This window comes from Lithobates pipiens, unplaced genomic scaffold, assembly GCF_037356315.1.
Source record: "Lithobates pipiens isolate NorthernLeopardFrog02 unplaced genomic scaffold, aLitPip1_a1.2 Scaffold_23, whole genome shotgun sequence".
Lineage (NCBI taxonomy): Eukaryota > Metazoa > Chordata > Amphibia > Anura > Ranidae > Lithobates > Lithobates pipiens.
In genome coordinates, this window is record NW_027507785.1 from 30,258,174 (window position 1) to 30,267,144 (window position 8,971).

General features: G+C 45.1%; 1 pseudogene; it reads right to left on the minus strand.

Annotated features, from left to right (window-relative positions):
- Positions 1 to 469: 469 nt before the first annotated feature.
- LOC143927096 (large ribosomal subunit protein uL11 pseudogene) lies at positions 470 to 7,742 on the minus strand (annotated as a pseudogene).
- Positions 7,743 to 8,971: the final 1,229 nt, after the last annotated feature.

The following is an 8,971-nucleotide window of genomic DNA, read 5'->3' on the forward strand; positions in this document are numbered from 1 at the left end:
CACTGGGCACCAGAGAGTACTCCATGCACTTTCTCCTAGACATCAGTTACTGGCAATTTATTTTCCCGGGATACCTGGAATATACATTGTACTTAGCATTAGGGATTGGCACAATGTGCTTTCCACTGGGAAATGGGTACTGCCTAGTTCTTATTCCTTTAGCAATTACAGATAAAACAATATGATTGAAGGTCCTTCAGCTAGACACCCACTAGATAGCAAAGACTGCTATTATATTTGACATTGGAACATGTACTGTATTTTCTAAGTTTATGTATAGTGGGATACAGAAGTTGTTAACAGTCTACTGTATTTAATCCATGACATTGTGGTTTATTTTCTAAAATATATTTATCTATCTATCAAATCTATCCATCTGTTCTGGAAAAATAATGTTGCCTGTAGTTAGAGTTGATCGTAAAATTCTGTTGACATTTTTTTAAATTAAATATTAAAACTCTTCAGAGATTTAGATTGCTGGGCATTCAATGTTGCCACTGTTAATGTTGTCCATTATATCATGTGGGAGTCTACCATCAACACTGAAGCCCACAGACAGAGCTGTGCCCAGGATCTCCTTGATGGTGCCAGATAGTTTTCTGCCCAGGGAACGATGCCTCATCTGATGAGCAATGCTGATAACTTCATCAACTGTGATGCCTCCACTGTGTTTAATGTCCTTATGCTTCTTCCTGTCATGTGGAAGCTCCTTCAGGGCCTTGATGATTCGAGTAGAAGCGAGATCAGCTTGACAATGATTCTCAAGCCCTTCGAGTTTCCGATTGCCTTGGCAATGTCATCATCAACTTTTTGGGGAGAAAAACCCAGAGGTCAGATTTTGGGGGCCAGAGCTGAGGTAACCACTACCTTATCACTGGTACATCTCAGGTAAATGATTTTAATTTGGTTGGGGTCGAACTTAGTCTTTGCCGGACTAAGGGGGCTCTGCTTCTCTCAGACGGGTTTCAGTGTTGGATGAACCTGGATTTGGGACGACTGGTGGGCAGTTGCACCTTCACCAGCAAGGAGAAGTTTGGAGTAGTGAAAGAAATAAACATCTGTACTCCCCTCCTTGCTGCAGCATTGGTCAGATGCGGCAGCTGTTTCCCACTAGGTCTAATCCCAAGAACTGAGCGATCACATGACCGCTGACTGCTCGATCCTCAGTCAGTTCTGAGCAGAGAGTGATGATTATCAGTCATCACTCCCTGCTCTGCCCCTCTGGCACTCACTGGAGCAATGGGCTGGAAAGGGGGCAAGAGCAGCTTGCTCCTGAGAGCCTGAGCCAGCTGGTGATCAGACATCTGGGTGGATTATTGTCAGGATCCTTCCAGAGATGGAGTGGCTCTGTAACTTCAGCCGACAGTTTTAGTGGGCTGATTCTGGGCTGGTCATTGGAGAATACAAGTAAGTGCGCCCCTGTGACCCACAAGAGAAGTATGGCTTTTGCCATACTTCTCTTTTAAAAGAGTTGTGCAGGCAGAAGATTTTTTATCTTAATGCAGTCTATGCCTATGCCTTTTGTGTGTAGCAGCCTCCCCAGCACCCCCTAATTACTTACCTAAGCCCCATCTCTCCAGTGATGTCCACGAATATCTAAGCCATCCAGGACACTCCTCCTGGTTGGCTGAGACACAGCAGTGGTGCCATTGGCTCCCGTGGCTGTCAATCAAAGTCAGTCAGCCAATCAGGGGAGGAAGGGGCATTGCCAGGTTGGGGCTCCGTGTCTGAACGGATACACGGAGCTCTGACTGAGCTCGGGTGCCCCTATAGAAAGCTGCTGGCTGAGGGGGCACTCAATAGGAGTGAGGGGTCAGGAGCAGCAAAGAGAGACCCAAGAAGAGGAGGATCTGGGCTGCTCTGTGCAAAACCAACTGCACAGAGATGGCAAGTATAACATGTTTGTTATTTATAAAAAAAAAAAAAGGAGACTTTACAATCACTTTCATTTGTCCATTCTTTGGCCCCATCATTTCATCAGACAGGGAGTTCAATAGCTTCCCAAACCGTTCTGCATACTTTTGCAATATTTGGAATTTGAATTTCTATTGACTTCAATGGGGCTATCAATTAGGACATTCCAAATTTCAGGGGTTTGCAAGTTTTTAGAAGCTGCAGACAAACCACAAATGATTACATTTTTCCGAAGCTTGCTCATTCCTACCTGTGGTTGGTTGGTGGAATGGTACAGGCATAACACTTCTTCTGACCAGGTTTTCGGGTGTGTAAAAGGTGGAAAAGTGGACTGCTCACAACAAGGAGGGCAAATGGAGAGATTCTAGTAATTAGTTACCTTCATCTCCTGTGGCGATGTCTACTGTGCTTATTCCCTAAAGCCGGTCATAGATGATTTGATTTTCTTTCCTACAACCACATGTCAGCTATTGTGTTCTCCTAGCGGGCAGAGCCGTCCGGGTCATGGGAACACACAGTGATTATTGCCAGGGGCATGAAAAATGCAACAGGCTGCTTATACCCAAATTAATTGATCAGTCAACTTGGATACAATCAGCCTGCCCAATTATGTTTCAGCAGGGACCGGCCAAGATTCAAGCTGCCTTTGGGTCTTCTATTAGGGGTGGGACCTGATAAGCACCAAGTAAATGCTAGATGCTCCCCTGGTTATTTTATGTGATGTGATGCTTGGTGAAGATAACCTGCACTAAGATAACCTCTTTTACACTGCACGTCTTTGTTTTTATAGTACTAACCTGGCCAAGAGTATTATGATAGTGTGTAAATAAGTTCATGTGAGTTGGCTGTTTTCTACTACTCATAGGGAAAAAGTTTGTGACCATTGACAATACAAGGAAAAGCCAACTCTTTCCCTCTGTAGCCTATAGATATGTACCTTGTGAGCCTTATGCTAAATCTAGCTATGGGCAGTTGATAATGAAGCCAATTTAAGTTCATCTCTTGGTAGTTTATATGTCTGAGCCACGTTATTTCTGTCACCCTAAAAAAGAAAAAAATTAAGGATGAAAGAGTCTAGGGTGATACGATTAGAATGGGGGAAAGTGAAAGGATGACCTGTAGCAGCCGGAGATTTAGAAGTCAACACACTGGCAAAGTACATCAGGTAAAATGTACCTTCTAAAGAATGAGAGCCACCGTCAGGAGAGTGTGATCATTGGTCATCAGAGTAAAGGAGGAAAATACTTGAAGATGCTCCTAGATTGAGAAAAGTCCAGATGTAATAGAATAGGGGTAAGGTAGATGAAGCCCATCCACCAGTGTACCAAAGAGTGATTAGTAAAGGGTTGTCATCTTACACTGGTGGGCTGCAAGAGGCCAAGAACGCACGCATGGACTGACCCATGACTGCTGAGGCACAATGGGCCTAGGTACAAATGAATGTAACACCATGTTAATAAATCCCCCACCACCCTTACTCTTTTACCCCATTAAATAAAACACTTACAACCATTAGGTTGGAAAAGGCAAGGCCACAGCTTTATTAAATTCCAACACGTAACATGCGAACACATTTAACCAGTGGCAGTCACATTCGTACTGTGAGCACTCAATACCAAAAGGGAGAAGTGGGGCATGTCCTTACCATAAGTGCTGGACAGAAAGCCTACTTCCAATTTTTTCATCAATGACATAGGCCATTACAGCAACTTTAAATTCTGGCAAGTTCAAGAAACCGCAGTTAGCTGTGACATACCAAAACCGAGGAAAAAAGGGGCAGGGGGGTGGGCAGCTCTTCCATCCACTTCTTCTTCTGAAAGATCCAGAATAACCTGGGGCACACATTCCCTGAGCTCAGGCCCATCCCATCCCCCGTGTTGCCCCAATCATCACCATCCACTCCTTTGTGCGGCATCTGGCCATGTCCCCATCAGTCAAGGCTCTCTTTCCCTAGGGGGGTTCAAAAGGCCTTCACCCTTAATGTTTGTGTATATGAAAGTTACTCTGTTAGCCCCAGTACACACGGTCGGAGATTTCGACAACCAAATCCGTCGGATTTTGTCCGTCTGATTTTGTCCGTTGGATCTTGTCTGAAACTGTTGCATACACACGGTCGGACTAAGTTGTCGAAAAATCCGATCTTTCAGAACGTGATGACGTAATTTCGTTACGATGGGACTACATTCAGGCTAGTAGCCATTAGCTTTGATGTAGGAATTTGATCTGAGCATGCGTGGCACTTGGTCTGATCAAAATTCTCTACACATGATCGGATTAGGTCCGATCGAACCAGTTGGTCGGAAAATATTTCCAACAAGTTGGAAAATTGGGTCCGACGGATATTCCGACGGAATCAGTCCGATGCATACCACACACAGTCGGATTATCCGACAACACGGTCCGATAGGACACATTCCGACGGATTCTCCGATCGTGTGTACAAGGGCTAACACATGTCCTTTTTATCTATCTATCTATCTATCTATCTATCTATCTATCTATCTATCTATCTATCTATCTATCTATCTATCTATCTATCTATCTATCTATCTATCTCATATTAATCTGCCTGTCTATTCTTTGTAGAAAATGCAGACCTAATATTGGAGCAGACCTCCATCCCTGAAATGAAGACTTGGGGATTTGTGCTGTGTTTTTACTAGTAATATATTAACAGATAATAGGATGACCTCAAGGCCACTGAATACAGAGTGAATAACATTTAGCCGAATAGACCATGACAGTCGCTTCTTAAAAGGGTCATGAACAAATGACATTTTCATGGAAAAATAAAGTATCAGATTGTTATTCAGTTTCCAGGCAGCTTGCTTGCTCTATAACACGCTTATAGATAGGGAGCATATGCTTTTTGTTGAACTCTGTACTGAGAAGTATAATTGCTAGTAGGGCCACATGTGTAAAGTCCCCAACATACATAGGTCATAGAAAAAATGTTACTTCTGTCTATACAATAAAAACCTAAATAAAGTAACTATTGGCTATACAATAATAGACCTCTCCTATAACTGCCAATGAGGTTGATTTATTAAAACTGGAGTGCAAAATCGGGTGCAGCTCTGAATAGAAACCAGCTTGCAGGTTTTTGCATCAAAGCTTAAAGAGGTTGTAAATCCCCCCCCCCAAAAAAATGCAAAAAAAAAAAAGAAAACCCTGCAAGACAAAGGCATTCTGAGCTAGTATGCATGGGTACAGCATTGCACGGGCGCGCAATGGTCAGTTAACCACTTGCCAACTGTCTCACGCCGATATATACGTCAGTACAATAGCAGCGGTGGGCAAATGGGCGTACCTGTGCGTCCCCTTTAATTTGCGGGGCTAGTGGGCGTGCGCACGCTGCATACAGTGTGACCGTGCTCACGGGTCCCGTGGACTCGATGTCCGCTGGTGTCCCTTGATCATGTCACGGAGCCGCAGAATGGGGAGATGCCTAAACAAGACATTTCCTTGTTCTGCCTTGTGTCATGACAGGGATATACTGATCCCTGTTATCGGGAGCAGTGATCGATGTCATGTCAGTGGTAGCCCACCCCCCCACAGTTAGAATCACTCCCTAGGATACATTTAACCCCTTGATTGCCCCCTAGTGTTTAACCCGTTCCCTGTCAGTGACATTTACACAGTAATCAGTGCATATTTATAGCATTGATCGCTGTATAAATGCCAATGGTCCCAAAATAGTGTCGAAAGTGTCGGATCTGTCCGCCGCAATGTCGCAGTCCTGATAAAAATCACAGATCGCCGCCATTACTAATAAAAAAAATAATAAAAATGCCATAAATCTATCCCCTATTTTCTATACGCGATTACTTTCGTGTAAACCAATCAATATACGTTTATTGATTATCTCTTTTTACCAAAAATATGTAGAAGAATACATATTGACCTAAACTGAGGAAGAAATTAGTTTTTTTATATTTTTTGGGGGATATTTATTATAGAAAAAATTAAAAAATATTACTTTTTTTCCAAAATGTTCGCTTTTTTTTTGTTTAAAGCGCAAAAAATGAAAACCTCAGAGGTGATCAAATACCACCAAAAGAAAGCTCTATTTGTGGGAAAAAAGAATCAATTTCGTTAGGGTACAACATCGTGCGACCGGGCAATTGTGAGTTAAAACGATGCAGTGCCGTATCGCAAAAAAGGGCTTGATCAGGAAGGGGGTAAATCCTTGACTGTGGTATACCAGATATGATGCTTCCAGAACCCCAACCTTACCTTATACCCCATTAAATTGAAACCACACTGGTTGGAGTAAGAAAGGCCGTAGCAGCCTACTTTATTATTTTAAACAAAATAAACAAATAAATTCCAATAGGAAAAAACTCTGTATGAAAATATGTACTCTCTCAAGAATATAAAATTATAAACAATAACAAACAATATCCCAATATAACTTCTGAATAGCAACCACTGCATGGCATTGGTCTGTGCAGGCAATTATCACCAAACATCTGAAACCATGACCAACTTGACACTGTGGTCCCTCTCCAAGCGTAATAATGGGCCTCAAGCCGACAAGCAGGCTCAAAGACAAATGCTGGCCGCAGTGCCCCATAACACTTTCCGTCTAACCTCAGTTATCCGGAAACCACCATCAGGATCCCATCCAACGATAGTTCCTGAACCATTTTTGACATATCTCCTTCGCCTGCACAGACCAAAAACCCGCCACCGCATGAGGAAGTAACCCACTTACTACCGCATGCCCCTCCACACCCGAAGCGCCCGCTCAATACCATCCTGGATCCCAAGAGTCCACAGGTCAATGCCCACGTCATTCAAGTGAACTCCATCACTTCTCAGGTATCTCCAAGTCTCGAACTCGAGTTCCAAGTGCCTGATGGCCAATCCCCCATTCCGGACCATGAAGTTACTGACTGCCCTATTCACCTTCCTCCTTGCTCTATTCACCCCCTCAACTGACCTGGCCATCCGCCACGTGGTGCGGGCCACCATGTCTGACCAAACTATAATCATGTTTGGAAAAACCATGCTGAGACGCCACACGTCGAACTTAATGTCACGAGTAAGATCAATCATAGTCCTACTGCCCAAGTCATTACCCCCTGCATGGATAACTAGCACGTCTGGGGGCCTGTCTCTCTGCGCAAAACGATGAACCTCCCCCACCAATCTACCCCATAACATGCCCGGAAAACCCAACCACTTGATACAGACCTCACTTTTAGCAAAACCTAACTATCTGCCTCCCTTCCTAGCATCACCCCCGTCATGCCCCCCAGCACACATAGGAATGGCCCATTATCCAGACCAATCCTTTTGCCGTACCTGAAACAGAAGAAAACAGAAAAAAACAGCCATGATCACCACATTCCAGTATTACCATAACATGAAACTAACAAGTCCCAACCAAACCCTGTCCCATGACAACCTACCACAACCCCCAAATCCATACACATATCCCAGGATAAAATTCCCCCTCTTTTTCCCTTTCTTTTTTTTTTGTTATACCCCTAGCAACCAAAATTGAGCACAGACCACACCAACCATCAGCTGTATTTTCTCCCAGGGGGTGCAAGCCCCGGTAGACCCATCACCCAGCCTATATAAACCCACAACCACATAGGGCAGGGAGTCCCGAACCTTTCCGCCCCCGGTACCAACTCCCGGAACCTGTCCCACTTGAACCTGGACAGAGCATCCACCACCACGTTCTCAACGCCCGGAAGATGCACCGCATGAATGAACACATTCAACTGCAGGCACCGCAACACCAGGTGACGCAGCAACCGGATGACAGGGGGAGGAGAGGCCGTATTACGATTAATGACCTGCACCACCCCCATGTTATCCCCATGGAAACGCACCTTCCGGTCCCTGAACGAAGCGCCCCACAGTTCCACCTCCAGAACCACTGGAAACAACTCCAGCAGCACCAGGTTCAACGTGTACCCCGCTGCCACCCAGGATTGCGGCCAAGGACCCGCGCTCCACTGACCCTGAAAAAACGCCCCGAATCCAAAAGCTCCAGCCGCATCAGTGAACAGTTCCAGGTCAAAGTTGCTGACCGGCCCTGACATCCACATCGCCCGCCCATTGAACGACTCCAAAAAAGTCTGCCAAACCTTCAAGTCTGCCTTATGCGATTTTACCAATCGCACAAAATGAGTCGGGGCCCTGATACCCGCTGTGCTGGCTGCCAACCTGCGGTTGAAAACCCGCCCCATCGGTAAAATCCAACAGGCAAAATTGAGATTTCCCAAGACCGATTGCAATCTTTTCAGCTGAACCTTCTGAACCCCCAACAACTCTGCTATCTCTCGCCGCAAGTCCGCCAACTTGTCTTCAGGCAACCGGCATTCCATGGCCTCGGAATCCAAGACAATTCCCAGAAACACGATGACCGTGCGAGGTCCCTCAGTTTTTTCTGGTGCCAAAGGAATGCCAAATTTTTGCGCAATATGCTGCAGCGTCGCCAGCAATATCGCACAAACCTTGGAAGCCGGCGGCCCAATGCACAGGAAATCGTCAAGAATTATCGAATTCACCCCTGACACATCCCTCACCACCCATTCAATGAACGAGCTAAATTGTTCAAAGACCGCACAGGAAATTGAACAGCCCATCGGTAAGCACTGGTCCACATAGAAACCATCCTCCCAATGACACCCCAACAAACGAAAACTATCTGGATGAACTGGCAATAGGGATGAGCCGAACACCCCCCGGTTCGGTTCGCACCAGAACTTTAGAACGGACCCCAAATTCGAACGAACTTTACAACCCCATTGACGTCTATGGGACTCGAACGTTCGAAATTAAAAGTGCTAATTTTAACGGCTAATATGCAAGATACTGTCCTAAAAAGGGTTTGGGGACCTGGCTCCTGCCCCAGGGGACATGGGTCAATGCCTAAAATGTTTTTAAAAATGGAAGTTTTGGCGGGAGCACTGATTTTAATGATGATTAAAGTGAAAAAAAAAAGTGAAATATTCCTTTAAATATGGTGCCTGGGGGGTGTCTGTAGTATGCCTGTGAAGTGCCACGTGTTTCCCGTGTTTAGAACAGCCCCTGC